We start from the raw sequence: 21,161 nt of genomic DNA, 5'->3' as shown, positions 1-21,161 counted from the left end.
TTTGTTTATCTTTTCAAAGAACCAGAATGTGGTTTCATTGATATTTTCTATGTTTTTTGGTCTCTATTACATTTATTTCTGCTCTAATCTTTATTATTTTCTTTCTTCTTTCTTCAAAGCTCACTTTGAGCTTTGTCTATTCTTTTTCTAGCTCTTTTAGGTGTAAAACTGGTTGTTTTACATTCTTCTTTAGATTCTTCTTGTTTCCTGAGGTAGGCCTGCATTGCTATAAACATCCCTCTTAGAACTGCTTTAGCTGTGTCTCAAAGGTTTTTGGGCCATTCTGTTTTCATTTGTCTCCATGTATTTGTTTCTTCTTTAATTTCTTGGTTAACCCATTCATTGTTTAGTAGCATGTTGTTTAGCCTCCATGTATTTTTTTTTTTTTTCAGATTTTCTTTTTGTAATTCATTTGTAATTTCATACTGCTGTGGTCAGGAAAGATAGTTGGTATGATTTCAGTCTTCTTTAATTTATTGAGACTTGTTTGTGACCTCATGTGATATATTCTAGAGAATGTTCCATGTGCACTTGAAAAGAATGTTTATTTTGCTGCATGGGGATAGATATGTGTTAGATCTATGTGGTCTACTGTGTTGTTCAAAGCACTCTTTCCTTGTTGTTTTCTATGTGGATTATCTACCCTTGATGTAAGTCAGGTGCTATAAATTCTTCTACTGTTATTGTATTACTGTCAATTTCTCCCTTTATGCCTTTAATATTTGCTCTATATATTTAAGTGCTCCTGCATTGGGTGCATATTTACAATTGTTATATATGCCTATTGGATTATTCCCTTTATAATTATGTAGTATTCTTCTCTGTCTCTTGTTATAGTCTTTCTTTTCAAGTCTATTTTGTCTAAGTATTGCTACCTTGGCTTTTATTTCAATTGGCATGGTGTATGTTTCGCCAGCCTTTCACTTTCAGGCTGCATGTCTTTAGGTCTGAAGTGAGTCCCTCATGGGCAGCATATAGATGCCTTGTGTGTTTTTGTTTTTGTTTTTTTTAATCCATTCAGTTACCTTATGTCTTTTTATTGGTAGGTATGTACTTATTTTGTTGTTTTTTGGTTGTGTAATTCTTTTTTCCTTTCTTCTTCTCTTGTTTTCTTGTGGTTTGATGGCTTTCTTTAGTGTTATGCTTGGATCCCTTCCTCTTTATTTTTTGTATATCTATCATAGGGTTTTTGTTTGTGGTTACCATGAGCTTCATATATAACATCCTATGTGTATAGCAGTCTATATTAAGCTGATTGTCACCTAAGTTTAAACACATTGTAAAGGCACTAAATTTTTACTCCCCCCTTCATGTTTTATGTATGTGATGTCATATTTCACATTCTTTTATTTTGTGTATCTGATTTTTAGAGACTGTTTTTTATAGATATATATTTTTTACTACTTCTGTGTGTTAGAAGCACTTTTGTGCTTTTGGCTTTATAAGTGATTAATCTGCTACCTGTACTATATGTTTGCTTTTACCTGTAAAATTTTTTCCTTTCATAATTTTCTTCTAGTTATAGACATTTCTTCCCTCTCAAAGAATTTTCTTTAACATAGATTCTCCTCTTGGGTGTCCTGAAATTACATAGTAGTCATACATGTAAGTATATTAATAATTTTGGCACTTAGTATAATCTTTTAATCTGGAGAAGAATGTTCTCTCTTTCATTATTTCTGTGATATAATTCTCCTTTCACTTCTCTGTTTTCCTTTACTGGAATCCCTAGTATTAGCTGTAACTGTTTATGCTTCTTCATGCCTTTATTCAAAACCCTATCTCCATATTTTTTAGGTAATAATCTTAACTTTCAGTTCTAATGGATTTGTTATTTTGGTGATTAGTTTTACTTTTTCAGAGACACTTCTTGTTTATTTCAGATGGCAGTAGGATCTTAATGCCATATGGATAAAATGTCTTCTTAGATCACTCTGTTCTGCATTTAATATTTTAATGCCTAAGTTCTCTATATTCCTTGATGTATTTCTGCTTTATGGGGTCATTTTTTCCTTTCCCATACATCTTAAATATTTTTTAATGTGTAGGCTTTCATCAAATAAGATACTTGCTTATCTGTTCATATGAAGGAAGGAGACAATGAAAAAGAAGCTGACTGGGGGATCTGTATACACTTGCAGGGCTTGTACATTTATGGGCATGTCTTAGATTACATAGACAAGAAGCTATTCATGATGTTGTGGAAACCTACAATGCTCTATTATAGAGGTCTTTCTTTTCTCTCTAGGACTGAAATTTCTTAGAGGGTTTCTTGTTTGCTTTGCCTTGGTAGAAAATAGCTGTGATAAATTATACCTGGAGGCTTGAACAATTTAACTGTGGTTGAATTAATATCTGCCCTATCTTCAGTATCAATTCTCACTCCAGCCTTCCGTAGTACCTTACACTTAGGAGTGCCAATGATCTCCATGGTTTTAGCAGTCTGATTGTCTCTCTCACTAGGTGAATCTTCCTCTGGCCATTGTCTGGGCTTTATTTTCCTCTACTTCCTTTAGTCTTTACCTTTCTCCCTTTTAATCTTTTATTTATCTAAAAATGTGTTGAAATCTCTTTCATTAATAGCTCCCTTTTCATTGTCTATACCATTGTTATAACGTGTGTCCCTTTGCTATCATCAATTCTCATTTAATAAAGTTTAAAAGGCAGGGGAGAAATGTGGCCTATCTCAACTGTGCAAAAACTTGCCCTTCTAGCTAGTAATGAAAAGCAATAGAGTTTGTTACAAAGTATCTGAATTATAGGGAGAATTAAACTTGATTATAAAAGAAAACAAAACAAATGGTGGTAGCTAACCAAAAACAGTGATTCTTTAAGATCATCTAGAGGAGTTTTTAAAAAATAATTCCATACCTATTAAGAAAGAATGCCCAAGGTCCTGGTCTTTTTTATGCTCACCTTAAAATGTCAAATACAGTATCTTTCCAAATAATTTTTGGTGACTGTAATCTGCTAGCTCCTTAGGCACATGCTTATTGTACTTGGCTCAGTGTAAATAGAGGTATTTGAAGATGCAAGAGGGAGGTGACATCTTCAGTGTTTGACCAAATAAAACATGAGCAGGTAGAGAAGTCAGTATTATTTTACATGTTACCAAACTTAATTGTTCAACAAGGAGTGTAGAGGTCTTTGTTTTTTAATTTCTCCTCAAAGGCCTCTCAGAGGGTATAAACCCAAAAGGAACCCATCTCTCTTTAACTCACTTGGATTTTTGCCCTTCAAGTGCCAGAGGGAAATTCCATCTCTGAAACCATAGTGTGTCCTGACCTCTATGTCCAGCCACAACATGCTGGGGAGCCAGTATGAATACAGAGATGGGTAAAGGACATCTGTCAGGAAAGGTGATAAAAGGAATACAAAAACTGAGAGTACAAAATATAAAACTATTTTCAAATATAAAAAGAGTTCTTGTCTAGGATCAGGTCAATTTTTTTGTCCTTCTTTAAGGAAGGACCAGTTATAGGGAGGTATGTGATATTAAAGGCTTTTAAGTTGAAAAATACTATGTATTTGCATAGCACTTCATAATGAAAGGTTTTTATAGAAGCACCTGATTTAAGCATTAAAATCACTCTGAGGGGCGCTTGCATGGTGCAGTCAGTTCCAACTCTTGGTTTTGGTTCAGGTTGTGATCTTGGGGTTGTGAAATCAAGCTCTGTGCTCAGCATGGAGTCTGCTTAGAGTTTCCCTCTCCCTCTGCCTCTCCCCCCCTAAAATAATCTTTTTTAAAAATCACTTTGATATAAAAAGGACAAAATTTTAAAGTACTTTTTATACCACAGATCTGGAAACCAAGGCTCACATTTTTTTTCCCAAGATTACATACATTTTTGAAGGGCAATATCATAACTCAGAGTCAAGTATTCATTCTATCTTTAAATGCTATACTTTTTCCATCAAGTAACACTGACTTAAATTCATCAGTCAGAAACATTGACTCCTTTTATCAATTCCTCACCATGTCTGGTGGTCTTCCCAACTACCCTGCTGGCAATGATCCAGACTATAATCTATCATGGAGGTACCACACTATCAAGCAGGCATTTAATTCCTAAATTTCCAAATATGTTGAAGCTTAGAGAATCAAGTTCATAATTAAATATAGAAGTTGTGGAGGGTCAGCTCATCTGTTTAAAATGCCTGGTTAATACTCTGTAGATTCAATTTTTACAAAGCTCTTAGTAATGGTTCCCAAATCCTATTTGGAATCCCAAGTTTCAAAGCATCAAATTAGGCAATTACAGACAAGTTAGACCACCATAATATAGTTAAGCTCAGGACTCTGTAACTCAATGAAGTTGTAGGATATCTTTATCTTTGCTCAGAATTCTCTAAAATTAGGTGCAAGTCACTCTGATAAGTTTAGAATGATACTATCAGGAGTCATGGATTAAAATATTACCTCTCAGGAGAAAGGAGAGAATAGTATTTTCAATATCAAAAAAGAATTAGACTTACTAGATCTATATAATTTTCAGATTATTAAAATAGCTCTCACTTTATACAGAAAAAAAATTTGCTATCAAATAGCTTTTGGCTCTGTATAAGAAAAAGCCACTCAACAATGAAAATGGTCGCCTTAGTGAAATGGAGAACTTCTCATCACTCCAGATATTCTCTGAAAAAGCTTTAGAAAGGTTAGGTCCTAGTGTGAAAGCTTTGGTTAGACCTTTTAGCTCTATGACACTGTGTTACCAGTATTGTTGCCTTCATGCTAAGTAATCTTAATGACCCAGGAAACTGTTATGCCCCTTCTACCTTCCCTTCTGATCAATAATTACTGATGTATATTTGCTTATAATACTTACTTAAGTATAAATGCTTCTTGATATATTATTTTTAACATCAATGGATAAGAGTGATTTTAGAGACTTCAATGAGATGATGTAAGTTTGGAAAAATGGGACAGTTGTCATTCTCATCTTTATTTCATTGCCTCCTACTCTTTTTAACTTCCACTCTGATCAGATGTCCTATATAACTAAATCTTTTCTTGTAATTCATTATAGCAAACCCCCCTCCATTATCTGTATACATTTTTGAAAAGCGGAAGTATCAGAAAGGAAATATTGCAGTCCCATTGACCCTGGTGCATGTTCTTTTGGTGCCCATCAGTTTAATACGATGTTTAAAAATATGCTTTTTCCCTCTACCAACTTCTATTTGGTGTAATGCTGATGATATTTGTTGCTTGTAGAACCTGACTTTTGAACTGAGTTTTAAAATGTCAAGCTATTGAAGACTTGTTTTGCATACTTTTGTCAATGGAGCCTTACAGCATGAAGGGTGGTTGTCTTCATTGGGGTTTTTCCAATAGCAGACATTGTGACAGGGATTATAATATAATAGCTGACTTGAGAGGTGATTCCAGAAAACACCAATGGGGAGTAAATAAGTGAAACAGAACATAAGGTGACATCATTACTCACCCACGAAGTTATTACTCAGGACAAATGAAATTTAAGACATCTCACGGGAAAGAGCATGCCTCAGAGTTATCTCCCCTAAAGATGATAAAACTGGAACATTTATCCACCAAATCCCCTCTGTCCTTTGTCTTTAGCTGATTCCAGGGGCATTAACTCTGCCACTTCAGGCTTGCTCTGTGCTTGTAGGTCTGATCTCATAGCTGAAAAAAAGCCTTCAGGTAGAGTGAGGCTGAGTTGTTCCTGGCAAGTAACTTTTAGGTAGGTTGAAATGAGTGCCAAGGCACTGAATGGTCTGCCCCAATTGCATATCCTTCTGTCCAAAGATTAGTTTAAATCAGAATTAGAAATCTCATAAAACAGACACTAATTTGGAGTCAACAATTGGATGATAACTCGAGAGATGACCGGTGTTCCTCAAAGAATGGTCTGTGGGAACCTGGTATGAGGAATAATGACAGCAGTACATAGGAGGAAAAACAAAAAGGAGAAGTGGTCAAACAGGTTAGTCTAACTAAGTTAAACCATCTTAAGCAGCTTTAAGGACTGTGTCCTAATAAACAAACACTATAGATTTCCAAAAACAGGTTTTTTTTCTAAATTACTTGATATGCAGCAATTACAAAACTAACTTAACCCTCTTCCTATGGCCCATCTCTCTGGGCTGATATTCCATGGAACATGCTTTGAAAAATACTGATCTAGCATAGTCCTCTCATGCAGTTGGAGATCAGAGGCCTTGTCTAGTCAAGGTCATACAGATGATTAGTGATTAAGCTGGGCCCTGGTCCAGTGCTTTCCATTCTACCCTGCTGTCTCATTTCAGTTCAAGTGATCCATAGCTCCTGTTTCCTGAGCTGTTTTCAGAAGGACTTCTTGGCGGGGGAGGGGGAATGATTGTCAAGCCCTCTAGTAAAAATAAGTTCATGAAGTCTATCTAGTGAGCCTCTCAAGATAAAGAATCGTACACATCTGGAGTTGGTCAAGAGGTTTGCCATACTTACTTGTAGGTTGTTTAAAGTGACGCATTTTTCTGATATTCTGCTCTAGGAAGAAAAGCAATAATATAAAGTTCCAGTTAGAATAATTTTATGCAGACTAGGAGTGGGTGCCCCCTGGCAGATACCACTGCAGGCAAAGGGACACAGGTACCGCTTGGCCTCGTGCAATCAGGGAGGTACAGGCCAGTACAGATGTTCCCGGTATTTCCTCAGAGGCCGTAACTTACCCCAGATAGAGATTTTTAGGGAAGGAAAAGCTTTCCACTGTTCCGCTCTTCTCCTTTATTAACAATAAGAGCTGTCATATATTTGGGACACTTGCTTGTGATAGGGATTGTACTTGGCACTTTCTTTAATTTAGCTTACTTAACAACAACAATGTGAAGAATGTACGATTATTCCTTTTTGTTTCTAATGCAAGTAAACGGAGGCTCGAAGAATGTGTTCAACTTGCCCATGGTCCCCAGCAGTGAACAAGAGATTCTATTCCAGAAATAGAAGCCCATCAGTGTTAGCCCATGTGCTCTTCTTCCTAGGGACTACATTGGTCTGTACTCATTAATATTACATCCTCAATAAGAAGACAACAAATCAAGAGAAAATGAAGCAAATCCAATTGGTAAACTTGATAGTGATTAATAGTGGTTAGTAACATGAACAAGTTACTCCTCATAAGAGAGTCAAACATCTACTATTCCCCAACTTATTTGATGGTGTTCCTAAGAAAGACATTGCAGTTTGATTTGCCTGATAGAAATATAATCCCTGGATTGTGTTCTCCTTTACATAGGTAAACAGAACCTTTTAACTTAAGGAAAGTGTTTATCTTCTGCTTATTGTCCTAGAGAAGAGCAATGCAACGATGCAGCCTTTTTACAGCTGTTCTTTAAAAATAAAAACCAAAACTGCACCCACACAAGCTTTAACCTGTACAGGTACAGTCAATGATCCTAAAATAAGAAGCCATATGTTTGGAGACTAGAGAAATAAGAGGACAATAAATCAGACTTTCAGGCTTGCACAGATAGCTGAAGGGTGAAGCATTTGGTATTGACTATGTTCCTTAGATGCCCTGATTGTGCTGGGTGCAGTTACAATCAGTGAATAATAGATAGATAGTGAACACAGGGATAAAAAGTGTTGGGGGGGGGAGAATATTTTTTAAAGAGTCTAACAATTCCACAAAACTCAAAGAAGCAATGAGAGGTCTTAGAGAAAGGGTAAGATAAATGGCAACTTTGGGGTATTCTTAACCATAAATGATACTCTCCTCCAAACTGAGGACAGAATTGGGCTCAATAAATGCCATGACAAAACTTTTCACTGGTACTTGGCTACCTGGGGAGCAAATGAGTCAATGTGAGATAGTCTCTGAAGATTCCCACAGTGCCTTGTGCCTTCAATAAAGCTGAAGTTTCTGATGGCTGGAAACTGGGTCCAGAGGGCTGGCGAGAATGGAGAGGTACGGTTTGCCCTCTCCCCAGGACATTCACATTTCAGAGATAAGAAAAGAGGTTCTGACTAGCAAGCAGGTGGTGATGCTGTCATAGAGTATAGGGGAGGGATGGTAATGGCAATGTATTTCAAACCCTGACTTTGCAGATAACGGAAAGGCATTGCATATGGTAAATGGTCTATGCAGGGGGCCCTGAGGTCAGCCAGCAACAGCTGAGGAAGGAGGTTTTAGACTAGAGAACAGTGGCTGAAATGGAACAGATGGAGGCTGTATTAGGCACTGAGGTCACACCAGCCCTAAGGAGAGAAGTTGGCATGAATTATGCTGCCACATTGTAAGTGCAAATATGTGATTGCTTAGCAAATTAAAGAGGTAATGAATGAAGGATGGATTGGAAGGTGACAAGTCAAAGTTGCCAGAGTTATCATATGTCATTTAATCACACTGACATTTCACAGGAACGAAGAAAATAGGATCAAGAGACAGCATACTTTAGTCCAAAGAGCGAATGAATTGAGGTGAGGCATACTGACAGTTTACTCCATAATAAATAACTGTGTGAAATGAGCAAATGATTTATTGCTCTTTTTTCCTCTCCTTTTTAAGTAATGATGTTTTATAGCACCAACTATAATGCAAAGGGTCAGAAATAGAGGATTACTCTAAACTCAGTGTAGTTATTACCAATGAAATCAATAATTACAAGCAGTTTTTCTCAAAATGGAATTGAGACGTGAATCATACTTACAGTGTGTAAGATGTAATAACAACATATGGAAATTACATCAATGGTGAGATTTAGAAAGAAAGAAGAGGTTAAGGGCCTGAGTTTTGAATTCAGAGAGATTTGTATTAAATCCGAGTTTTTCACTCACTAGCTGTATGATATTGATGGACATCTAGGCTTTATGGCTCTTAGTTTTCTTATCTGTAAAATGAAAATGATGCCTATTTCATCAGTGGTTGTAGACATTAAGTTAGATAGTATTTCCTAGCACATGGCATATAAATAGCACTCAGTAAGTGGTAGAGTGTGTAACTTTCTTATGACTTACCTTCACAAGTATAGGTGTATGGGGGATGAGAAGAAAAGGGCAGAGGTAGATAGATTGTGAAGTACAAAATAGAACTATCTACTGGCCCAGTATACGAGAAAACTCCGCATTGTGATGCAGGGAATTGTTTAATCACTATATTGTACACCTGAAATATTATACTCTATTTTAACTAACTGGAATTTAAATAAAAACAACTCATTATTGCCCATGGAATATATATCAGGGATCACTTTTGAGTAAGACTTTACACATGGAGAATTGTGAACTGGAAGTCACAGTCATAGCAGCTCTCTACTTATTTGAAGGCTCAAAGCAGGCACCTGTTTTCATTGAATAAATATTCATTCATATGTGGTTTGAATTCAAAGTACTTTAGAGGCTTAAGTTACATGAGTAAACAAAACAAACTCCTGCCCTCATAGTACTTACATTCTAGTGTGGCAGATATTAAACCTAATCAATAGTAAATCATATGGTATTAGTAGTATAGCACATAATTTCGACATGTTTGGTCTTTTCCCATGAATTTTTCTGTTTGAGCTCTAGGGCTACTGAGAGGTGTATCACCTGTGACACTGTGAATTTCACTTGGTAGTAGTGTGATGTTAGAAATTAAGTCCTAAGGAACTACTAATACAGACTCAGAATATGGGAATTTTATGGTCTGGTAAAAATGACTATAGAAATGGACATGGCAATCATTGAAAAACTTTGAACATAATATACCTCTGGGAAAAATGGGTTGACCTATGTAAAATCCTATCCTATTTTTATCATGTTTATGTTGATACACTATTTAATGATAGGGGCGCCTGGGTGGCATTCGTTAAGCATCTGCCTTCGGCTCAGGTCATGATCCCAGGGTCCTGGAATCGAGACCCTTGTCGGGCTCCCTGCTCGGCAGGAGGCCTGCTTCTCCCTCTCCCACTCCCCCTGCTTGTGTTCCTGCTCTCGCTGTGTGTCTCTCTCTGTCAAATAAATAAATAAAATCTTTAAAAATAATAATAATAATAATGATAAGGAAATGTCTCCTCACCGTTGGTAAACTAAATGGACATCAAAACGAGATTGACAACATAACTGCCTGTCAAACCTGTAGGTTCTGAAATAGTAAAGGTCTGCTGTAGATGGAACTACTTCCTCAACCAAGCACTTCTAAAGGTTAGTGTGGGCTTTTTCATCTAAGAATCCTAGACATACGTTAGCCTTTTCTAAACCAAACAATTTATCAGTGTTTGTTTTGTTTCAGACAAGAGCATTCATTCTAGATAAGTAAAAAATTGATTTATCCAGAGGTATTTGATATCGTACAAAATGTCTACAAGGACCATGTACCAACCTTGGATACTATACAGCTTGAAATTGGGAAAATGCCTATCATACCACAAAGCTGTTTCAGTGGAAATCCCACTGCTTTTCTGCTAGTTAACTTGAGTCTACGGAAACAGGAAGGATAGGGCAGCACTTTTCTTAACTGATACGACAAACCCTACAACTCCATGAGACCATGCTTGCCAGGACTCCTTTGTCACAGAATGTTAGCTTTTACCTTTTATGTCTCCTGCAAAAGAGTCTGCTTGATGGAAGCTGGTCAAATGTCTATACCTAACGCCAAGGAAACCTGGGAATGATCATTTAATAATTCTACCGAGGGTAAGCCTAGATTCATGATACCGGAGAACCACCAGAACAGGGCAGAGATATTCAAAAGATTTGGGGCTTCCATAAATGACAAATGTGTCCTAAGAACCATGTTCACATTTTTTATCCAAGAATCTTTTCCTGATACCTTTGCAATTATTTTGATTCCATTAGTGCTTACTTCCCAAAAGGCCCAACTTGCACCTGTGGAAGAGCTTAATTGTATGAAGAGGTAGCTATTTCTACTCTTCTCAGGGTGGCTGACATGAAAATGGAAGTATGTTGGCCTGCCTACTTATTTTTATGTGCGTCCAGGCTAATATATATTGGTTATATTTACAATTAGAAAAGTTGCGTAGTTTTTATTAGAGATGGTTCTTAAGTTTTATGTCTCAAGGAATCCTGTCAGCTAGATCCCCCTGCTGCTATCGTATTTCCTAATTGGTTTTGAACAGTGCTGGAACGAGTGCCACAGATGAGGTCTTTCTGTTCATTTCATCATGTACATAAGCTGTATTGAAAGTTTACAATGTCTTGCAAAGTTGCTTAATTTAGTCTTAATGTAAGAGGATGGAGGCTCTTCTGTTATGAAATATAGAAAGATGTAAGGCAAGTGAGTAGCATGGGATAGTTTAGTCCAGAAAATACATAATATTTTCTCTGGGGGTGGGGGGAGCAACAGGATCCTATTTGGATTTTCATCATGATGACGGCTCTCACTCCAGCAATAGAGGGCTTGTGCTCTACAGATTTTATATAGTAAAGGGCTAAGACAAAGCTTGGATCTTCCTCCCTGGTCTGTTTAATAAATGCCTGCAAGATGGAAAAATGAAAGACTTTCCCTAAAAAAGAAAGCTATTTTTCAGCTCCCAGTCCCATACCTCTCAAGTAAATGGACACTTACCTTATCCCATGCAGCTACGAAAAGGTAATTGGAGTCCAAAGTGTAAAGTATAATGGATGGTTCTCGAGGCATTTTGAAGTGGTTGGGCTGTGTTTTGCACTATATGTGTGATAACATTCTTTATGGCCTGGAATCTTTTGTGTAAGTAAGTTTGCTTTTAGAATTTAATAAGCTTAGAGTTAGAAAATTTGGACATTTCTCTCGGACATTCAAAGATGGCCTCTTTCTGACTCCCAGAGAAATCACTCCATGGAGATCTCTCACAAAAACCATGTTAGTATTATTTTGTTTATTTTTAGTTACAGGATAAAAAAGAATAAATAAAGTAGTCTCTGCCTTTGGTATTTTCTCACGTGGTAAGATCTGAGCTTCTAAACCTGGGGGCTGGTCAGCTCCGATGAAAAGGTCAGGTTTTCATCCATGTATCCAAAACTTCCAACCCTTCAGTTAATGAACTGAGCTGTACTCTCACAAGACCTTAATCATAAACATTACTTGAATAGCTACTCTGCCAGGTACAGATGATTCCCTTCCTCAACAGCATCAGAAAGTATATTCATTTGTTATTGCTTTTAAGCCTAGCAGTATTCTTTTTTTTTTTTTAAAGAAAGATTTTATTATTTATTTGACAGAGAGAGACACAGCAAGGGAAGTGGGAGAGGGAGAAGCAGGCCTCCCGCCAAGCAGGGAGCCCGATGCGGGGCTCGATCCCAGGACCCTGAGATCATGACCTGAGCTGAAGGCATACGCTTAACGACTGAGCCACCCAGGCGCCCCAAGCCTAGCAGTATTCTAAGAGATGGAGAATTAAAGGAATTTACTGGCTATGGTCTTCCCTCCTGTCCATTTCTAAAAGTACCTAGATCATATTCTTCCCTTTTATCTCCGTGGAAGAGGAACTCTGTGAATGCATGCCAGGCAGTGCAGCGGGCTCTGTCCACGTATGATCCATATTTGATTCCAAGGTCAACATGAGCTGAATTTAATGATAATTTTTTTCTTTCTATTATAGTTGCAATATGTGATCATTGGTGATCACTTAAAACAAGAGTTTTCTCTGAAACCCAGAACCTGCCTATGCTCTTGACCCCAATGCTCCTAATTCTTACAGAAAATGATTCATTTTTCTCATTTCTAGTTTCAATTATTTTCTTCACTCTTCTTTCCCCTCATTCTACAGTTGTTCTCCAATCTCCCAATTTTCATCTCTTTCACAGTACTTCTGATTTTCTCCTCTTTTCCCTTCACTACCAAACTTTTAGAGATTGTTGTGTACATTCATGTTTATTTAACAGTTCTGGTTCAGTACACTAGCAACTATTTTCAGACTTAGTGAAAACAGTTCTTACAGAAGCTACTGAAGTCTATCTTACTACCGCATAGCTCTTGTTCACTCTTCTGCTTTCCTCCTTTGTGTGGCCAGTGATACTTCTAAGGAAATTTTCCTTTAGGTCCTTGATAGCACTGTCTTCCTGTTCTTCTTCCAATTCTTTCACTGTTATTCCTTCATCTCCAAACCTAGGTTCTCTTGCTAACCAAGCACCTTGTACACTGGTATACCCTGTTGATCTCTCATTTCTCTTTTTTGTCTCCAGAATCTTTCCCTGATTCATGGCATTTACCCCCTTACCTCTCATCACTAATATTCTCTATCCCAAAACTATCTTGAGAAACCTGTTAGTCACATGGATGTTGAATGAATGACTCCTATACACTGTGCCCAATGTATAATTTTTTTCAGACATATTACTTTAAGCTGCTACATACACAGTCCTAACTAACTTTTTATTTTTGCCTTCTTGCTTTGAAGAGGGACATATTATATGAAGCTGTAGTAGTTGTGTTATAATCTTGAAACCGAAAGCAAACAAACATGGGAAGGATGGTAGATTCAAAATATGACAAGAGTCTGCACCCCTGAAGGTGTTTTTGAGTAGCAGGACTCATCCCAATACCTACCACTATCTGGACTTCATTTATGAAAGTAACAAAAGCCCCTCTTTAAGCTAATATTAGTGGAAAATGTGTGATATACAGCAGAATGCATTCGTATATGATACATTAATCTTCCTTCTCTCCAACATTTCCTTCCACCTCTAAATCTGTTCCTTATACGTGCTCGCTTTGGCAGCACATATACTAAATCGGTTCCTTATATTTATTTCTCTAATAACAATGATTTCACCATCCAAACAATAGTGAAAGCTTTTTAACCACTATGATTTAATTCTTCAACCTGAACAACAGTTTGGTCCCCAGATATATTTGATCTTTCCCTGCTTCCATTCCCATTGTCATTCATAAGAAACCATTGGACAATTTCAACTATTTTCTCACTGGTATTCTACCTCCAGTGTTCTCTCACACCCAAAGCATGTTCTTTTCCAGGGATTCTCAAACTATCATATTGATCATCATATAGTTACATCTTGTCATTTTTTTTTTGTTACTACTAACAAAGCTGCAAAGTTTTTGAGTGATTTGTATCCTTCATATAATGAAGATACTAGAGTAATTCTTTAAAATAAAAATTTCTTAAGCAAAACTATTTTTTTTTTGAGAGCTAGGGTAAAGGGCTAAATGTAGCTAGTGAATTAGTAATCATTTTAGATAAATCCCTTGGGAATATTTTTTTCTTTCCACATGAACATTATCTTCCATGTGTGTTAGGGCAGGGAAAGGAAATTGAGGATCATGATATAAAAATACATTTTCTTAGTGTGACAAAAAAAATGTAAAGTTTTGAATGAGTCCTTTGCTCTATATATGCTTAACATCCTCTTCCTCCATCACTTTATACAACCCTAGCATTCTTTCCTATTTCCCTGCTTTGAATACCATGCTGTCTGTATCTGAATTATCCTTTCTCCAACTTGTAAACACAGCATATCACCTCTTCCAGGAAGCCTTCTTTACACACAACCCAGACCTGAATGAATCTCCGTCATTTGAATATACTTGTATTATGGTACTCATCCTCATATATTGTAACTACAACATTATTTCCCACTGTCAAATTTACCTAAAGCACAGTCTATATCTGTTTTTAAGTAGCATTTATGTCAATTAAGAAATCTTTGGTCTAGTAGAAATTGTTTCGTGTATGTTTTTGCAATGCTCATCAGCCATGGCCACAAGAGAAGATACAGGAGAGGCTGAGGAAAAACAGTTTCTTATACCCACAGGTCCTAGAGACAGGAGCATGCCCTGCATGGCCACATAAAACAGCAGGGTAGTCAAGAGGCAGAAGGAGCAGGATCAAGGGGAGAATCTAGGCCATTGTTTTTATTGGGGTTTCCATAGGAAAGTTGAGACAAAGTAAATAGTTCAGGATTGGCTAGGCTCTAATCCATATGCGTAGTCTCTAGTTGCCTGGCACCCAGCCCTGGGATGATTAAGGCAGAGGGAGGAATAATGCTTCCTGACTGTACCAGCCAGGTAAAGGAGATAAGGCTCTGTATCCATTAGTTTACTTATCAAAGGCATGCTCTAGGCTGAGCCTTTTGCTATCTGTAAGAACCAGCTAGCACCTCTCCCCAGCCAGAAAAGTCACAACGTAAGAATGGGAAATAAAAACTATAAACAGTACAGAAATGAATTATCCCATACAAATAGTTAGAAAAATGAAACTGAAAGTTGGTACTAGTCAAGAAGCCTCAATAGAAGGTAAAGGGCTATAGTGAAGTTTAGGAAAGAAATGTAGACAGCCCAGGAAAGCAAATGTTAGCACATAACTGTAAATGTCTCTTAGCAAACTGAAAGCTAAGATGCTTGTAAAAGATGGTGATGCTTTGCCGTTATATCTTTAGAATCAGGAGTGGTTTCACTAATTCTGCAAAGTACAATTGACCCTTGAACAACATGGGTTTGAGCTGTGCAGGTCCAGTTGTACATGAATTTTTTTTCTGATAAACAATATAGTACTGTAAATATATTTTCTTTTTTTTTTTTTTAAAGAAAGAGACAGAGTGTGTGTGAGCAAGGAGGGACAGAGGGAGAAGGAGAGAGAGAATCTTAAGCAGGCTCCACACTCAGCACGGAGTCGGAAGGGGGGCTCAATCTCACAACCCTAAGATCATGACCTGAGCCGAAATCAAGAGTTGGATGCTTAGCTGACCAAGCCACCCAGGCACCCCTTTTCTTTTTTTTTATTATTATGTTCAGTTAGCTAACATAGAGTACACCATCAGTTTTTGAGGTACTGTTCATCACAACACATGCCCTCCTTAATACCCATCACCCGGTCACCCTATCCGCCCACCCCCCTCCCTTCTGTAACTCCCAGTTTGTTACCCCTTATGATTTTATTAATAACATTTTTCCTTTCTCTAGGTTGCCTTATTGTAAGAATATGGTATATAATACATATATAAAATGTGTTGATATTTAATGTTATGGATAAGGCTTCTGGTCAACAGGAAGCTCTAAGTGATTTACATTTTTGAATAGCCAAAGTTACATGCAGATTTTTGACTATGTGGGGGGTTGGCACCCCTACATAAGCAAATCTCAGAAAGCTAAACCAAGCACCTAAGAAAGGGTTAAGGTAACAAAAAGCCATATGTGGTCACTGCCAACTGGGGCCAAGCACCACAAACTTTTATTGAAGGGGACCATCTTGAACTACATTAAACAAAATCATTTAATATCTGAGGAGAAGGGAAAAGGATTCCTCTATTGAGGAAAAGCAGCAGAAATATATTAAATGGGGGAAGAGAAGCCAAGGGGCAATTTCAGAAGTAGCAAGAGACAGACTGAAATTGTAAAGTAAAGCAACCAAATACAGAGTGGACCAAATTGACAGCTTTGGAAAACTTTTTAAACACTTTAGAATTATTTTTTTATTAAAACTTGCCTTCCTGGGCACCTGGGTGGCTCAGTCATTAAGCATCTGCCTTCGGCTCAGGCCATGGTCCCAGGGTCCTGGGATCGAGTCCCACATCAGGATCCCTGCTCAGCAGGAAGCCTGCTTCTCCCTCTTCCACACCTCTGCTTGTGTTCCCTCTCTCGCTGTGTCCCTCTCTGTCAAATAAATAAATAAATAAAACTTGCCTTCCTGGGGCACCTGGGTGACTCAGTTGGTAAGCGTCTGCCTTGGCTCAGGTCATGATCTCAGGGTCCTGGGATCGAGCCCCATATTGGGTTCTCAGCGGGGAGCCTGTTTATCCCTCTCCCTGCCATTCTGCCTGCTTGTGCTCACTCTGTCAAATAAATAAATAAAAATCTTTAAAAAAAAAAAAACTTGCCTTCCCTTCTAGGGGCACCTTAATGGCTCACAGTGGGCTGAGTGTCCGATTCTTGATTTCAGCTCAGGTCATGATCTTAGGGTCCTAAGACTGAGCCCCATGTTGGGCTCTGCGCTCCATGTGGAGTCTGCTTGTCCCTTGCCTTCAAATAAATAAATATTTTTTAAAAAATTGCCTATTAATACTACAATTTTAGCTGCTGATAATGTGAAGCAAGCACGGTCCAGAGGATGTATTAATTCATGTAATGTTCATAGTAATCTTGTGAAGTATGAAATATTAATACCCTTTTACAGATGAGACCCTGGTCCTCAGAAAAAGGAAGAGAATACTGGAGTCAATGCAGACCTCCTAGTCTCTATGGTGAATGCTCTTAGCCACTTCGCTATAGTACCTCCTTGTTCAAAGAGGTACTTGAAAATATATGACAAAGAATAGAAATGACAAGCCCTACAAGGAAAAAGTTATTGTTAGTAGTTCCTGGGCCTTTTAATTGAGCTAGATGCAGATTAAGAAATGGGATTGAAAAGGTAAATAAAGAAAAAAATTAATAAACCTCTTATCATAACATTAGACACTTGTAAGGACCTTAGAGTTTCCATTCACCAGAATATTTAATAAGCCAGGAAACAATGCATACACAGAATTATATATCTCAGTATGTCAGTTATCTTTCTCTTCCCCCGCCACTATAGACATGCACTCATTTGTAGCATTTGTCTCTATTTTCTGACACATAAGGAAAAGGAGTATTTGGTAAAGCATGTAAAATGCAAGTGATCAGTTGCTTTAGACAAATATTTTAGTTCCAGAATGTTTATAGCATGTGTTTTGATGTTTCCAAATTACCATATGCTTTTATTATAAACAAGGACTGCTTCATTTGTTGAATAGCAATGATACATTATGGTGACTGTTTCTGACACTGAGTTTGAAACTTAAAAGGGAAAAAGTAACCTCTGAATATTCTCAACCTTGCCTTCCCTGTTTTAGAGATAAAAGCTGTTTGCATTTTACCACCTACTGTTACTATAGTGTCTTTCTCAAATTTGTTTCAATCACCACTGGGCAAAGACATAATTTTTAATCTGTAAATATTGACTTTAAATTTTTTAAAAATTTCCACATTGCTAAGTGGGTAGGAAAAATATTGCTACAATCATAAACCTCCTAGTTTTCAATCTCATAGTACAAACCATCTTACTTTAAAAACTTAAAAGCAATTCTTCATGCAACTGAATCCTAGCTGGAGTTGTGTGGGATGACGTGGCAAAAGCTGAAATGGACGACTCCAACATCCCAGAACTGTGTCTGCCTGACAGAGCAATGTATACAAACCCGTTCCTGTCTTTTATTGGGCTGCACCAAGTGTACAATTCTCCAGTGAGCCCAGGAGTCAGAAACTGTCAATTACAAAGAAACAGTTGGCAGACTGAATGAATATTTGTGTGTAATTATCACAGCATCCACCAGCAGCAAAGACTCCGGAATGGTGCACACAAATGTTAGTGTCCTTTCCATTTTTACACTGTGTGATATCAATGCCTAACAGAGGTGATGAGGCAGGATGCAGGCAATTTATTTTGCCAGCCACATGTAACCGGAGATGTTACTCATCACTGAACAGTGACTGCTTTTGCCAAAAGCATTATTTTCAAATATTTAAAAGTCTCAGCTTTCCTTTGGCCATCCTAGAGCTCCCTTCTCCTCTAGCTTTACAGTCCTAAAGGACAATGGTCAGGACATGCTTTTAAACAGTCATAAGCTCTCAAACAATGAGCCTTTCTAGAGTCCCTTTTCCTCATATATAAAGATGGAGTTGATATTCTAATTCAGATATTTTATGATATTGTAATATCCATATTTCCTTTCAGCAAAACCTTCAGAGGGGAAAGTCCAAACTTGATGGCTCTGTGAAATGCATTGTTAGTGGCATCAGCAATCCACTGGCTTTGTACGAGCTCTTTAGGTTGTTCAGAGAGGAGAAAAAATAAGAATTAGCACCTTCCCTAAGAGTGGTGGTTTTTTTCTGAACTATACTTCTTCTAAAAATAATATTTTTTCATTTTTTGTGGTCACTCTTTTGAAAATCTAAAAAGGTTCTGCATCTTCTTGCCAAAAAAATTTATTACATGTTCATGTGTATACACATACCCATGATGCATATGATTTGTGCTGTCATAAAGGGTCTGTTGCTTAGAAGATTCTCACAGTTACTTTATTATTTGATGTCACTATCTTGAATTATTAACAATTCTGAATTTTTCTTTTGTAAGAGAAGTCCAATGGGATAATGCAAAGGAGCAGAGGAGAATGGGAAATAGGTGTGTGTCCCCTGTGCTTGCCATTTTATTTGCATATAGAATTCACAATGCCTGAGGACCACAGAATGCCGGTGGACCCACAATGTGTGGGGGTGCAGCAAGATTCAAAGCAAGAACAAGGTAAATGTGTATATCTACTACAGATGCGCAAGGGTACCAAGAGGCCAGGCTTTCAGATCAAACCAGAACTTGTTCCAAATACAGAAAGGTGACCGTGGTGTTCTAAGAACAACACATAACCAAAGAAAGAATCCTACTGTATCCTTACTTGTTTCTGCTACTTCCCTGTATTAGCCAATAACCTACACTGAAAACAATGACATAGAAAGACAGGGCAACCCATAGTCCTTTTTTTCCATTAAGTTCTTCCTGACACATCAGAAAGCTATAAGTAGTGAGTGTGGATAGAGTATATTTGTACCAAAAAGTGAAGTAAAAACAGTTGTGTTAGTTTTGTGCAGTGTTTTTGCTATTCTGGTGAGAACAAAATACATATATACAAACTACAAAGGAAGAATTGTGCAAGTTTGGTAATTCTGCATACAGGTTAAATGCTTTAATATTTGCATTTAAAATTTGCATTGCACAATATAGAGATGGCCCTTGAACAGTATGGGAGTTAGGCATGCCAACCCCCCAACACACTAAAAAAAAAAAAAATCCACATTAAACTTTTAACTCCCTAAAAACTTAACTACTAACAGCCTACTGTTTACCAGAAGCCTTACCATAACATAAACAACAATTGATTAACACATATAACATACAAAATAAGTATTAAATACTGTATTCTTACAATAAAGTAAGCTAGAGAAAAGAAAATCATAAGGGAGAGAGTTCAGAGAACGATGGTAGAGTAGGAGAATCGTGAGCTCACCTCCCACGAACACACCAAGGAAACAACTTCAAGTATTGCAACTCACTCGGAAAAAGATTGGAAGACTGGCTGAACAGATCTTCCATGGCTGGTCATAGAGAGAAGGCCACATCAGAAAAGGTAGGAAGGGCACAGTTGTAACTGGGAATCAACTCCCTGACATGTCCCTCTTATGTGTGGGTTGTCATCATAAACAAGAAGGAGTGAGGGGATCAGGCCCCACATCTGGCATCCCCTAAAATCCCTAGCTCTGGGGACTCACATTGGAAAAGCCAGTTCCCATGTCTAGCTTTGAAAATCATCAGGGCTTAACTCTGGGAGAGCCAAAGGGCTAAAGGAAACTGACTCTCCACACTTAAAGAGCTGGCATGCTCTTATTTAACTTGGCCTGAGACATAGCATAAAAGCAGTCATCTGTAAAGTCCCTGAGATATGCAAGGAGATTTATAAACTAATTTCAGGACAAGTACAGTAGGGGCAGGATCGGTAGGAGCTTTCTCTGGGAACAAAAGTGCTGATGGGTGTCCTTTGTCTTGCCTTCTTCCAGCCTAGATAGCCAGGCACTTTCAGGAGCCAGTGCTGACATTCTCCATATACCTTGCTACCACCATGAGCACTCTCCTGGCATTCCCACCTGATCCAACCCACCTGCCCCAGCAGATGCCCCTCCAAAGAAGCTCCTACACAATACTTGGGGAAGATGGGAGCAAACCCTGCCCATCAATGCACCCTGGGTTTGTGCAATTGGGCCTCACAGAGAGCAAGCCCTGCACACCAGTATGCCTCAAGCAGTCACAGCTCAGCCACAAAAAAGAACACACACAGCCACAGAGAGGACATGGATGGAGTACCTAGTTCTGGAGACCAGAGGTGATTATGTTATAGGGCACCAAAAGAACCCTTTTACACAAGGCCAGTGCTTTAAAGATCAGAAGATAGATCCGACCTACTTAATAAGAAAACAAACAAAAAAGTTAGACAAAATAGAAGACAGAGGAGTATGTCCCAAATTAAAAAAAAGACAAAATCACAGAAAAAAAGGCTACATGAAACAGAAATAAGCAATATGACTGATAAAGAGTTCAAAGTAATGGTCATAAAAATAGTCAAGACTTTAGAGGGTACAGAAGAATGAATCAATGATTGAGAAAAAAAGGTAATAGAAAGCAACCTGGCTGAACAGCAAAAAGACAAAGAGTAACAAATGAGG

This window comes from Halichoerus grypus, chromosome 10, assembly GCF_964656455.1.
Source record: "Halichoerus grypus chromosome 10, mHalGry1.hap1.1, whole genome shotgun sequence".
In the NCBI taxonomy this organism is placed as follows: Eukaryota; Metazoa; Chordata; class Mammalia; order Carnivora; family Phocidae; genus Halichoerus; species Halichoerus grypus.
Note: the sequence above shows the minus strand (reverse complement) of the source record.